The sequence below is a fragment of the Lissotriton vulgaris genome, chromosome 1_1, assembly GCF_964263255.1.
Source record: "Lissotriton vulgaris chromosome 1_1, aLisVul1.2, whole genome shotgun sequence".
NCBI classification, from domain to species: domain Eukaryota; kingdom Metazoa; phylum Chordata; class Amphibia; order Caudata; family Salamandridae; genus Lissotriton; species Lissotriton vulgaris.
Genome location: NC_141685.1, coordinates 405,243,277 through 405,258,294, shown reverse-complemented (window position 1 = coordinate 405,258,294; position 15,018 = coordinate 405,243,277). Strand labels below are relative to the sequence as shown.

The 15,018-nt window shown below is 43.8% G+C and overlaps 1 protein-coding gene across 1 annotated transcript in view; it reads left to right on the top strand.

Moving 5' to 3' along the window:
- The first annotated feature begins 8,148 nt into the window (after window positions 1-8,148).
- Window positions 8,149-15,018, top strand: part of LOC147747268 (dynein light chain Tctex-type protein 2B-like) — a 186,152-nt gene continuing 179,282 nt past the window's right edge. Inside the window, exon 1 of the mRNA XM_086936208.1 lies at window positions 8,149-8,303. The gene's annotated coding sequence lies outside the window, so the exon portion shown is untranslated. The remainder of the gene's footprint in view (window positions 8,304-15,018) is intronic.

Below are 15,018 nucleotides of genomic sequence, written 5' to 3'. Positions count from 1 at the left end.
TTTTTCAACGCTACAGGTCATTACAGGAGAGAGATAATCTTTGCATGTTTCTACAGAATCTGAGCTACAACATTTTTAACCTGACTTACAGTAAACTGATTCTAATACATTTTTACAAAAAAATACTAGTCTTGGTGTGTTTAATTTCACAGAAAGTTCTTTCTTCTATTCGTTTTGCCTGAAATGAAGAATTGTCTGCAATAAAAGAGCAGTAAACCAAGGATAGGGCTAGAAGTGGTTTGTGGGGAGAGTGACGGTATGACTGGATTATATGAATAAAATACCCTTTACCATGCATTGAAAGGATGTTGCAAGTCACTTCAGAGTTCCATGACCTTATCAACCTCGTTCTTCCATATGGTCATGAACTCCTCGGTGACTTGCAATAACCTTATATTGTACGGTACTGGATGTATGTTGTACAGTACTGCACACGAGCAGTGACGGCCGCCACAAACAAAAGTTGGTTAGACGGGTGGACGGAGCGCGGGGGTAGCACGGGGGTGTTAATGATAATGTAAAAAAAATTAAAGCACTCACCTTAAGCTGCCGGCCGCCTCCCGTGTTCCGCCTTCTGTGGTCTTTCTGTTCATAGCAGACACTGGGACAGACTCTCTGTGCAATCCCGGATTGGCCTGAGCAGGCTGAAAAGACGCTGCGTTCAGACCAGGCAGTCTGTGCAGTTTCTTCAGCCCAGCAGTACAATACAACCGGTCTGGAGAATCCTAAGTGTGCATGTGTGTTTGGCCAGCCATCTCAGGCCTGACAAACACACATGCGCACTTAGGCAGTGCACATAGCACTCCTCCTCCCTCTTCCCAAGCTGTGGCCTACCCCCTGCTACGTGCACTGGCTTAGAAGCAGCAAAAATGAAAAATAAAATGATGACAGAACATTGTTTTATGTTTCACCTGCTGGCTTTGAGCCAGAGGACGATGCTCCTCCACCATTGCATAGGAGCTGCCCCTGCACACAAGCAATTTTGGAAAAGTTAGGAGAAATTAAAAAATGTCTCCTTTTTAATGAATGAATGAATTATGTCATTTATATAGCGCAGGTTTCACTCCGAGGAGCATCATGGCGCTGATGCGGAGAGATCAAGATAGGAAAACATTAGAGCGGTCGAAAACTGATCAGATGAGTGAAAACACTAGATTATCTGGGCTGCAAAGATCCAGGTTTTCAAAAGTTTCTTGAAAATAGATTCAGACTGTGGTAATCTGAGATGGGTGGGTAAACTGTTCCAAGCTTTAGTTCCCAGGACTGACATCGACTTGCCCCTCCGGACGTCAAATGAAAGCTGGGAGGTGCTAGAAAGTTTTCCGAAGATGATCTCAGTAGGCGTTGGGTAACATATGGTTGATTCTAGACCTGAGGTATTTAGGTCCTGTTGACCTAAACGTTCTAAAGGTGATTACTAAGATCTTAAAGAGAATCCTTTTATGTGGGGGCAGACAGTGTAGGGTTTGAGCACCGCTGATGCTGAGGACCCTCAGGGCAATTTCAGTACCAGACCGGCTGATGCGTTTTGGACTATCTGTAATTGTTTCAGGACTGCCTTCTTGGCTCCTGCGTATAGGCTGTTGCAGTAATTAGATGAGATAGGATTAGTGCAACTGCAACAATCTTTCTAGCTGTGACTGCAAGCAGATCAAAAAACTTTTTAGAGGATTTTATCATGTGGAAGAAGGTGCCGGCTACAGAGAGTGCTTGCTGATAGAAGGACAATGAGGTCTCAAATCTTATCCCCAATTTCCTCACAACATTCACTGTGTTTGAAGGAGGTGCAGTGTTAGTCGGCCACCACTGTTAAGGCGTAAAGATGTTAGATTTCCCGAGCAGCATGATTTTTGTTTTTTGGCTATTGTATTTGAGATGGTTCGATTTCATCCAGTCGATAACGGCGCAGAGGCAGCACTGAAAGTTTTCCTCTGCTGCAGTGGAGTCTTTGTCTAACGTTAGGATTCACTGAGTGTCATCAGCATATGAGATAGGCTCAATGTCAAAAGATGAAATCAGGTTGAGCAGAGGATCAATATACATATTGAAAAGTGGAGGGCTCAGGGCCGAGCCCTGTGGGACACCAGAGAGCAAACGTTTCTCCGTTGATTGGTAGTGGTCGAGGGTTGCTATTTGTTTTCTGTTCTCAAGAAATGATTTTAGCCAGGCCAAGGCCTTGTGTGAGATGCCACTTGATGCTAATCTGTCTCCAAAGATGTTGCGGGAGACTGTGTCAAATGCGGCTGATAGATCCAACAGAATCAGCACTGCATTTTTCCCTTGATCCAGCGCAAATTTTTAAGTTTCCATGGTATGTAGCAGTGACGACCTTGTTAAGTGTCCAGGCCTGAAACCCGATTGACTAGGATGTAAAATATTAGCTTCCTGCAAAAAAGCAGTTAGTTGCACATTTACTAGTTTCTCTTTTATTTCCCTTAAGCATGGTAGCAGAGAAATGGGCCTGAGGTTCGAGAGGGTTGTAGGGACAGGTAATTGCTTTTTTGGAGGGGTTTGACTAAAGCGATTTTCCAATTTGCTGGTACTGTTGCTTGCTTGAAAGATGAGTTTATTATATGGTTGATAGTTGGGTTTATTGTATCAATGATTGCATCCAATATTTTTGGCGGGCAGGGATCAAGAGGGGAGCCCAATTTACATTAGAGGATAGCTTGGCGTGACTGTTCCAGACTAATCTCCTTTAAGAAATTAATCTTAGGTCTATTATCCAGGTCAGCTTTTTTCTGCAAGCACAGTGTTTGCTGGCTTAAAGTATTTTTTTTAAGTCTTGAACTTTTTTATCAAAATAATCAGCAATCTGATCACATAGGATTTGTGAAGGTGGAATCTCACTTTCAAGCATTTTAGGGTGTGTAAAAGATTTAACATTTTCTAAAATAATTTTCTTATCAGATGCTGCCTGACTAATTAGATTTGTGTAGTGGGCTTTCTTTCCCGATTTAATTTGCTGATGGTCGTTTTTGAGAGCAGCTTTAAAAAGAGTGAGCTCTTCTGATTTGTAGCTTTTTCTCCATCTATGTTCCAGTTTTCTACAATGGCCTTGTAATTCTGAACCATGGAGCAGAGGCCTTATTAGAGATATTTCTATTTGGTGGGGCAGGTGGTGTGAAAATTATGCCAGGTGAGGTCATCCAGTAATTGAAGACGTGATTTTCAAGCGAGGGGTCCCCTGTTAGGGTAGGTCTACCTTGTTCTGTGTAGATTAGAATTTGTTCGCATTTTGTTCCATTTTCACCTAATTTTGCGGCAGTTTTTTTAGAATCTTTCACAGGATTTTTATTAGGGTGTCTGATCCTGAAAGGGATGAATTTATGGTCCGACCAGGTTATATTGACCGGGGTGTCAACTTTGAGACTGGTGGAGTTAGTACAGAATCCATTCAGGGTATGCCCTGCACAATGTGTAGGACCAGCTATACTCTGCTTGTGTCCCAGAGTCTCAACAATCTCCCCCAAATGTTTTGCACCCAGGGTATCTAATGATTCCAAGTAAAGGTTAAAATTTCTCAGTAAAGTAAAATTGGAATATTTAACCACCAAAGTTCTGAGAATTTCTCCGAGGGTGTCTAAAATATTGAGACCAACCCCTGGTGGCCGATTAATCAAGGCTCGCGCGAAGGATACAGAGCTTTCTAGTTGAAAGCAGAAACCAAGACTTTCTGCCCCTTTATGCTCTGTGAGATCAAATGTAGAGCATTTTAGCGTATTACAATATATTATTGCCAGGCCACTCCCTCTTTGACAGGTCTATCTTGTCTGGGTATGTAGTATCCTGGGGGGAGGGTTTGTGCGATATCTGGGTTAGACCAATCTTTCAGCCAGGTTTCAGTGATGAAAAGACAGTCCAAATTTTGGCTTGAAATTATGTTATAAATGTTTTGGGCATTATTGCCTATGGATATGATGTTGACTAGGCCCCTTAGTAGTTGCTTTAGGTTAATGTCTTTTCTAGGGACATGGTCAAGGGGAGTGCTAAGTTCATATCTGCACCCTCTACATATTGCTTGGCCGTTCAATTTGTCTATTTGTAGATGGGCGGGGCATTATCTTACATGTGTATTAAGTGCCAAGATCGTATCTCTTGAATAGTGATAGCCTAGACGGGTGCAGATGGGCTTGCCTTAGGCAGGCTAGCAGCAGCCAGCGGCACGCCCGCTCGTGCGTCCACTGCGCGTCCAGCTCAACATGCGTTATTATTGCTGGCCGGTGGTGACCTATGACCTTCACACCGGAAGTGCCAAGGAAGGAGGAGTGGCCTACACCCCTACTCAACAAACGGCAAGCCGCAGCAGAACGGGGGCACAGAGCAGACAAAATAGCAGGAAACTGCAAAAAAAGTATGTTAGCTCTACAAATGTTCGAAAGGTCTTAAAACAGTCAAATCATACGATGGTTAAAAGAACAAAAAATGCTGCCATACAATAGCTAGTACTCTCTCAGAGGACTTCCTCTTCCACCCTCACCCGCTGTGCGTCCCGGTCAGCATGCGTTATTATTGCTAGCCGGAGGCGACCTATGACCTCCACACCTGAAGTGCCAAGGAAGGGGGCGTGGACTGCACCCCTCTGCAACAAACAGCAAGCTGTGGCGGAACGGGGGCACAGAGCAGACAAAATAGCAGGAAACTGCTCAAAAAGTATGTTAGCTCTACAAATTTTTAAAACGTCTTAAAACAGTAAAATCATACAATGAGGATTCAAATAAAAAAATGCCGCTAGCAATCGCTCAAAGGACTTTCTCCTCCACACTCACGTGCCTTGCTCAGCCAAATCTTCAGCTTTCAGAGTAATTGCCTCAGATGCGTTTGCTCTGAAGGCTGAGAGATCTTCTCTGAGCAGCTGGTTATCTCTAAAGACGTTGGGAGTTCTTCACTTGGGGAACTATGGCAACAGTTGGTGCAGACAAGGTGGGTTGAAAGGTCTAATGATCCATTTAGGCCCTGATTTCGAGTTGGTCAGCATATTCCGACCTGTGCTAAATGCAATTAGGTTTTTGGGGTGAAGGGGAGATGGTATGGCTTAGCGGCTAGAGAGGCCAACTTCGAAGCTTGGGAGTCAGGTTCGAGCCTGGCAGGAGACTCAAACAGTCTGATCTTCTGGGAAAATTTATTAATTTCCCAGTGCCTAAAAATTAATGTGTCCATCTGAAATTCAACTGCTGCTCATGTAAAGCGTTCTGATACATTTGGGTTGAGTTTGTGCTCTATAAAACTGAAGAAAAAAACTGCCCAGGCATGGGTTGGAATTACAAGCTGGTAGGTATTTAACCCAGCAAATGATTATCGGATGAGTTAAATCCTCTCAACCTTTGAGACAAAACAGACCTAACGGTGATCCCTTCCTCTTGGCAGCACCTAATATACAATAGCCCTATCTATGTTTCCAATTTTCCCTAAATATTAAAAAGGGAATCGTGTGCACTCTGTGGACCTATCGCGTTTAGGACGGAAGACCCCCTTTGATACTCACAGGACAGTCCTATTAAGACTGGTTTTTGAATACATACATTTTGAATCAGCCCGTGGCTGGTGATATACTACATCTTCATGATCTTCTTAAAAGAACTCTGAACCACTACGGACCTGATCTATGCTGATAAGAGACCTACATATATCGATCTCTCTCCAGTTACTGGTGAAACAAGCCATTTTTGACTGTTCCGCGAGACAAGAGATATTCCTGTTTATTTGTCTTGGCAAACTATAATACATTAAGAACATATCTAGACACTTGAGGCCGGAGGAATACCTACTCTCAAAATAGCAGTTTTCCATACTTTGAGGTCAACATTAACAATATCAAGCCCTGAAGAAGTCCCCTGCGTGGGACGAAACGCGTCGGCTGTGTGGTACTCCATTTGTTGAATAAAGATAGGAAATCCAAAAGAAAATCATTGCTTGCGATTCTTTGTAAAATATACTTTGACACATTATTGTTTGTGGTGCACCATTGCTAATGTAAAAACACCTCTCAACCTTTGTTAACATTCGTCTGGTCAAACCTGCTGAAATTTAACAAGGAAAAGCATACAGTATGTACTGTATCATGGGGATTTTGGTGCATCAAACACAAAAATATGCATGTTCTTCCCCACCAACTTGTAACCAGTCGTATTTATTGCACCTGATAAATAACATACCCTGTGGCATTGTTACTTATTAGGAGCAACATAATAGAGTGAGTGTGTGTGTGTGTTTATGTGTGTGTGTTTATCTGTCTGTGTGTTGTGTGTAACTGTGTGCTGAGCATGCCTGAGTGAGTGAAGTGAGTGAGTGATTGAGTGCAAACTAGAATTTAGGTAACAGTGGCCTGGCGTGATTGGCGGCTCCAGTTGAGGCCCGTAGGTATAGATAGGATCTATAGTATCATCAATTCAGTTAATTGTACTTGCAGGTCCAGCAGAATTACTCAATTCTGCTTCCACTACGCTTTCTATGTAAATGTGGATTTTATTTACTTGTACCATAACTGTGCGCAACTAAACAACAGAAAATCACATGCAAGGAATAATGCGCGTTTTGTCCTGAGAGTTTGAGAACATTCACAAACGTTGAGGTTGCTGACATTCACAAAGTCATTTACAACCTTTTCCCACTCAGTAGTCAGTGATTTACTCCAGCAAAGGGGAATGGAAACCTTCAAATGTCATGGGTGTAGAGGAATGCGTAACAACTGTACAAAACCCTGCCTCCAAATGTCTTTATACAATTTAGAAAATAACATCAGTACTTTACTGTAATAACTTATTACAGGTGGTTTATGACATCACAATGCCTGCTGTCGGAGCCATGAAGCAATGTGAGAGGTGGGTAACAAAGCACAACACAAGATACAAGCGAGATAAGGAAAGTAAAGCTGGGATTTCATATCCATTTCTGGATAACGTTTTCCCTAAAAATTCACAGTAATTAACTGATAAAGAGACACTTATGGCAATATGCAAATCTAATGTCATTAGTTATGGATAGCACAAGTCTACCTACGGGCTACTACACGTTTTGAACTGCAACCTCTTTTGAAAGTGACATGCATTATACTGTTAAAAACATATTTGCCAACAACTCCAAGCAGTATATAGGTGTGTTTCTGTGCTTCTGTTCACATTACAGGCTTCATATGTATTCTTCATATCTACAATCATAGCCTCTCCCTCTCACAAGAAAAAGCACGAGACCACACATTCAAAAGAACGTTGTGGGAAGAATGATGGTATGAAAAAGTATAAGGAATAAAGGTCCAGGTGTATGTAGCACATGTCGCAAAATACTGGTCGCATAGCACTGGTCGCAATGTATGGTAATTTGCAAACCAGCCTATCTACTGAAAGGTAGGGTTCTCAAATTACTAATTCGTAGTTGGTTGCAATTCGACCTGCCTCATTAATATTAATGAGGTAAGTTGCAAATTGCGACCCAGTAGGAATTGCAACCATCACAGCCTTCAACACATCACTTCCAAATACCGAATTGGTATTTGGTCGCAAACACAAATTCCGATTCGGTAACGCGTTACCTAATACCAATTTGGGTATTGTACATACCTAAATGCCTCTCTTGCAGTTGCAAACAGAATCAAGCCATTTGCAAATGCAAGAATGCTTGATACATCTGGCCCAAAATGTCCCTTTGACATAAGTAATGGCCATTTTGCAGGAACCCTCAGAGTTCAGTCATCTCATAAACTTCACCCAATATATAATATATTCATGTTTCTGCTAAGAAATATACCCCATTCCTCAAGGTAAGAAAGCTCTACAGCTGATTAATATCTACAGCACCTGAAACATAAGACCTAAACATATAATTAGAGGTTGAATGCTAGCCACAAAGGGGGAGGGCACACATCTTTGTTCACAACATTGAACCCAGGCGCCAAGAGGGAGGGGCGTCACGCGCAACCTTGAGTCAATGTTTCAAACTGGACAAAAGATGCCGTTCTTAAGAGTTTGAACAGCTTCCAACAAGCCTATACTCTCCCAGCATTTTTCAGTTTTGCTGCCAACGCACAGAGCCGATTGTTTCAGTGAACTGGGCTAGTGAGAAGTTATCGTGTCACACTGTTTGAGAAGGTTGGGCTCCAAGCACGTCAACGGAGAAGCCAAAATAAATAGCCGGAGTGCTGGCAACCCAATTGTACACACTGGTCACAATGATAAGGAGCAGTAAGTGGTTGTAACAGTGCCTCATTTTAACTCAAAGGCTTAAGATTTGTTATGACTTTTTTTGACCAAGAAGGCAAAAATCCTTACTCTGAGAATACTGCACCGCGAGAAGTCAACCCGCGCACGGTAAGCGAAGTGTTTTTACCATATGAGCAAGTAACACTAATATTAATGGGTGGGGAACTAAGTAAAGAAAAGAAATCAGGAAAGTGCAAAAGGAACCAACTTTTTTTCAGTTTTTAAAAATGAATTGTGTTTTTGTATACCTCATATCATCACAGAATGCAGCATGTTCATATCTGTGGTATGATTAGCCTGGGGTTGGCACACCTAGGAGTAATTTGTGTGCATTTGGAGGAATCAGGGGCATAAGAGGGGTTCAGGTAAAGATCCACTACCCTAAGGAGATCAGTGGGAAGAATGGAAAATGAAGCCTATTAAGGGTGAAATCTAAAAATATATAAAGATGGTGGGCAGAAGAGTAAAAGAAGTCTACCACATTGAAGAGACATTTAGACTTGAGGGTGGAGCCGGAGACTATGCTGGTCCTTCAGATGCTGCAAGAGGAAGAAATGTAAACAAGCTCGAATGAGTGGATAGGCTTTCTCTGTCATTATTTGCTGTGCATCGATAATATTGCTCAACCTTTATTTTTTGCCAAAAGTGTGCTGCATATATTTTAAAGAAAGACTCATAATTTAGAATTTTGAAGACATTAGGAGAAACAAAATTAGAGAAACATGATGAGCTCCAGACCCTTATTTTCTACGTCTCTGACAGCTATGTTAGTCAGTTTTCCACAACAGTTGACCAATCATATATTTTTAATATCTCTCTGTTGGTTATAACGCTGATTATTTATAATTTGCTGCTTTTCTCAGAATAGTTTTTTTTAAAGTCATTATTCTAAGGCAATGATGCATTTTCCACCAAATTATATTACATTCTCTGCCTAGGCCAGTGCTTTCATTTCAAAGATTAAAAAAGTGTGTGACATACATATTGATGGAGTGTCTACGCACACAAGATGGCTGAAAAGCATCATTTTTCATTTAACAGCAACTCATCGAAAGCTGGCTCCAATTCTTCAACATTTTGTGTGCATTCTGGTGTCCATTTGTGTGAAAATCCTATCCTATGTCCATTATAAAACTATGTTAGAGGGGAAAGGTGCTTTAACACCAATCACATTGGCCGGCTATCGCACTTTCTCATAGATTTCACTGCGTCACATCTGTGAGGTTTTTTGCGGGGGGACGCCCCCCCTGCATACATTATAGCTGACACAGGTATAATGTTGCGCAAGGGTTTACAAAGTGACTCATCTGCTTAGATGCGCCACTTTGTAAATAGTGCGCAACAGGAGGTATATTTTATGCCGCCGATGCGTCACAAAAAGTGACGCATTGGAAGCGCAAAATTGACGCAAGGCCTCATAAATGAGGCCCCTTGTGTAATATGCGTGCTTCTAATTTCTACCTAGATATCAATATCGGAGATGCCACGAGTTGAAAGAGAGTTAAAAGCGTTGGGATATGCCTTGTGCTTTCCAAGCTTGCATTAGAAATATGAAATTAATATGTGGTTGTTTAGGTTTGGTCTTGTTGACTTGATCTTAGTCTCTGGTCACCATAATGCTTCGATTTGATGTTGGTAATATTTTCGCTTTGTCTGGCACCCTTTGTTTGATGTGGCATGACTTATTTTTCACTTTGAATAGATTATTAGCTCAGTGTGGTCTGTTTACTGTTAGATTTGGCATGGCTAATGGCTTAAACTCTGGTTTGGTCTGACACTATTTTTTTATTGTTTCTGCAAATCTTTAAGGCTCGTCTTATTTATAATTGGTTAGGTCTTATTTTTGTGCTTGAGAGGTTCTGATCTGCTATTAAATGTTTGTTTAATGTATTGTTTTTCTAACTAACCCCCTGCCTTGGTCGGTTGTGACTTTCAGTTTGTTCTGGCTGACTAATACTTCTGTTTAGTAGGGCTGATTTGGTTTCAATAATAATTTAGGTATGCCCATGGGCTTTTTACGCACTTTACAATCATTTAATGAAATGGTATAATAGTAATGGGAAAAATACTGTAAAGGAAAAAAGTAGACAAAAAAAACTGGTCCATAAGAAAAGCCTAGGAGAAAACTAAGAAATAAAACAAAAACTGTACAACAGTAAACGAGAGTGGCTTTGAAAGACTTTTTGGGACTAGTTGGGGTTTAATGCATTCTCCTAGGTCACTTCCCCATAACGGAGGGTCTAAGTAAAAACATTTATTAGTTTTTGCCATAAGGCGGCGCTGCAGGGCTTCCTGCTCCGTTGCCCTACGGCAAAAGAAAAAGGCAGGAATGTGCCGCATTTATCAGATATAGCACATTCCAGTCCTTTTCCCCAGCACAGGCGCCTAATGGGCTGCCGTGCGCCAACGCAGGCACCTTTGCACCATGGTGCAACGATGCCTGCGTTGAGGGGCGAATTGTTTTTGTGCAGGAAGGGGCACCTTCCTACACAAAAACAATCTCAAGAGGCTTTTTCCTCTTTCTATGGGGACGATTTCGATGCTGGACAGCCTGAGTCTGTCCGACATTGATTTGGTATTAGGACGGATCGACCTCCTGTCAGCGGTCCCAACCCAGCAATTAGGATGCATCCGAACGCTGCTCTGTCGCAGTCCTATTCTTTACAATTGGAGCATGCATTCCGACCGTAATGCATGCTCTCATTTTAAAGAGAAGAGGTGCAGTTCATCCCTGCACCCGGTAGCACGGGGTTCAGGGATCAAAAGGCAGGCACCATAGGTGTCTCCTCGGCCACCATCCGGGGGCCTTGCACCCATGGGGGTCCTGCTGGGGGCCCCCAAAGTTGACTTCCAACAGCCTTTCTGTGTCAGAAAGGCCGGCACAGAAAGGCTGTCGCAATCTGACATTGTAATCCCTCAGTTGGAAAGAGCCATCTTTGGGATTACATGAGGCTTTCTGAATGGCAGACGGGCTCTCCGAGCCCATCAGAAGTCATTCGGAAATCCAGTTTGGATTAATTTCTGACCGACTCCATCCGAATGGGTTGGTCAGCAATGAATCCAAACTGCTGATTACGATGCCGTAGGAATGCTGGAGTGGTGTGGCTCACTGGTTAAAGGCGGCAGACCTGTAAGCAGAGGGCGGCCCGGGACCAGGGTTCGATTCCCGACGCGGCAGGGTCGTGGACCAGGGTCAGCGGGCTCGATAATTCTCGCCTCGGTGCCTACTCCAGTCAGGGACCACACTCGGCAACTCTGGGCATTAGCTTGCCTCATCTTCACAACGGCCCCCCCAGACCGCCGGGGATGCTTGGTCGCACCTTAGAGATACCCATTAGGGACCATCTCTCAGGGTGAGCCAGGACGGGTTCCCCAGCGGTCGAAGCGCGGAGATACTCCTCCGGGAGTCGATTCTAGCTCTATATAAACCCACAATTAAATTACATTGTAATCGGCCCCTAAATGTGCTGCAGAATAGAGCACACATTGAAAAGGGAAAACGAGGAGAAATAAAGATATTTCTCCCCGTTGTGCCTCCCATTGGGGAGCGTAGGTTTTTGACGCTGCCTCAGATTTATGCTTGCTCATACACCTGGGACAGTGTCAAAAAGCCATGCATGCTGCTGGGAACGCCCCCAGCAACACCCATTTTTCGCCCCTTTAACGCAGAAAACTGCATTAAAGGGAATTATATTTATCAGGCAGCATTAAGCCAAAAAAAGTGGCTTAGTCTGCCTGATAAATATCGTTCAAGCTCCTGCGCTACGGAACCTCACAAAAGGTTTGGTTGATGCGTTGCATCCTCCTTATCACACTTTTGCAGTTGCAATAAAGCTGCAATTAAGGTAATTAGTCCCTAAACTATTTCTGTGCTGTTTGCTGTTTTAATTTTCATCCTATTTCATAAACAATTTGTCTAAAAAGCGAGTCCATGCGTATTTCACTCTTACTGTTCTTCTTGAGGCCTATACGTTTCCATTAAATGTTATAGAGGTGTGGTGCAGTGGCCAGAGCCGCTGACTCCGGAACATGCGGGTTCACAGTACGATCCCCAGCACCGGCAGCAGGTTAGCCCAGCACTTTGTGACTCTGGGCAATAGCATTTTGCCAAACGCCTCCAGCACCCTGACACCTCTCCAGAGGTAGCTGTGCACTTTACAGATGCTGTTATTTGTATTTCCTATATTCAGGAGCATTGACTGGTGTGGCTGTTGCTGCAGGTAGAGCACTGCCCTTGTTCCCCGCTGCCCAAGGGTCTGGGAAGACCCAAGAGAGGTGGAAAAGCATGGATGAGGCCACCAGTAGGAGTTCTGTTGCCTTGCTCCAGTTTCCAGAGCCCCCTCCGAAGCGGGCAACACAGGGGGCGCCATTACTTCTCCTGTTAGGGTAGCAACAGATCAAAACCACTCCTGATAGATCATATCTATAAAGGACTGGGGGGCATATTACCAAGCAATAGCGATAATTATCGCTTTTGCTTGGTTAGAGACAAAAATTTACCGCTGAGCTGCGGCGATTTTTATCGCAAATAAACATTGGTATTACCAAGGTTTATCGCAAATGCGATAAAAATCGGCCGCAATGCATGAATATCGCGGAAAAGTCAGTGATATTCATGCATTACCGAGCTAATGCTCTTAGCCATGTTATCCACCTCCCATTGGATAACATGGCTAAGAACTGCTCAGGGCAGGTGTTAGCTTTTGGAGATTTTCGCGCTTAGCCCGAATATCTCCAAAAGTTGGTAATAGGAGATAGCGATGTTAGCGACTGTTTCCAGTCGCTAACATCTTGGCACGCCCACTTTGCATGTCATTAGTGATAAATATCACTGACATGCAAAGTGGGGCCCAAGATGGTCGCTATCTCCTACTAGCTATCGCTAACTGGTGCTAGCGACAGCTAGGTAATAGGGAGATCATTTTATCTCCGCTTTCTTGGCTTTTAAAGCCAAAAAAGCGGAGATAAACCCCCTTGATAATATGCCCTGGGTTTTAAATCCAGTTATGCACACTAATTGCTCTCAATGAGAGTCATATATAGCAAGTGTTTACCATTGTTGGGGCAGGGGAGGGGAAGCACGACCCATTCGAGGGCTCCCCTCTTGTGAGTCATTGCTCTTTCCCACACTCAGCAATAAGTAGCATATTAGACTCTGGGCATCTTCATATGTCGTATATATTCTTAAATGGAGTGTCTTTTTGACAGTGATGGTAAAAGTGCTGTTACTATTAAGAGATGTCCCAGTAAGCACTGTGATTGCACCAGCAGACTGGTAGTTTCCTAAGGGGTGCATTAGGCTACTCTTGTGGTTTTCCAAATGACCAAAATAACACCGAACTGATCAGACTCTAGTGACTCTTACAAGAGAAAAAGTTGACTTTTCAGCATTCGGGCAACTGTAAGAAGACATGCAGTGCTTCATGAAACTCCAAAATCAATTAAAAAGTGACATACTACTAAGGGGCAAGTCACAACCATGTGCAATGGATTCACTACAGGGAACAAGAATAAGCAAGATAATGCAACTCTGAGTTTTTAAAACACCAACCCGCTGAATAGCTCTTTTAGTTTCTCCATCACTCAAGCCTCTTACTGTTTCCACAGTCCTTCTCCCTTACCACTGGCTGCTTAGTTTCATCAGTAGCACCGATAACTGTGCTAACAGTGACACATGGGGCCATGTTACATATATGGCACACTTTCCCTGTGTGGGCCACTGTGCAGCTTTAAGTGGCTGTGCCGTGCAAACACAGGGAAAGTGTGCGCTTCCCCCAAGGCAGCCACAAACTCAAGCTGCCCTAGGGGCAGAGCGTTCAAGTGAAATACAGAGCGGCAGCTTCAATGTAGAGACGGCAACCAGCCTGCACCTTAAAGAGGGATTAGAGATCCCTTTGCAGGTGGCTGCAGTCAACATGGGTAGGGGGCCCCGGAAGGGGGTCCGGGCGGGACAGAGCCCCTCAGGAGGGGGGTCAGGGTGTTAGGAAGTGGAACAGAGCAGGAGGCTGCCAAATCCCTGCCACACAAATATGTATCCATCCTCAGAGGATTATTATATTAAGGATATATATTGGCGTGGAGGCCCCTGGGGTTTGGTGGCCCTGTGCAGGTGCACAGCTTGCACATGCCTAAGGCCGCCCCTGCTGCAGTGAGTGACTGGGGGGATTTCAGAAAGTCCATAGGACTCCCATTCCCCCCTCCAGAGGGCTGCCAACAGGGGGTGCATTGACAGTGCCTCACCTTTGCGCGGCTCACTTTTAGTGCGCCTACTGACAGCTTCTTTGCTTTTTCACCCGCGTCATTAATACAGTACGGGCGCAGAGGTAAAGAGATTCCCTCATTTGCATGAGACCGCGCTCCCATGCAAATGAAGGCACGCCCTCTTGAGATAGTGCTGGCTCTTTGGGTGTGTTAGCGCTATATGTACTTCAGAAGAGGCCGTACAAGAGTCTGTGGTCCCTTCTGTATTACAAAAGTGCCCCAGGGACACACAAAGCAGGCACACATGCCCAATGTGCCCCCGGGGAATTTTCTTTAATACGGCCCCTGGTATCCAAAGGGCTATGGAACATCTGCTGTAGCAAGCACTATGCATAAAGAAGTTATTATTTTCATTACCCCTTGCCCAACACACTTCTCTGAAGATAGCAGGTAGCCCAGCCTGCAGATCAAAAAGCACATTGTCCTTTAAAGCATTGTCTCTGATGCTCAGGGGAAGGTGGACTGGACACCCTACATGAATGGCTGCTCTGGGCATAGATCCCAAGAAGGAGCTGGCAGAGTCTTTTAAGAATGCATTCAGAATACTTCTTAGCTTTCACAA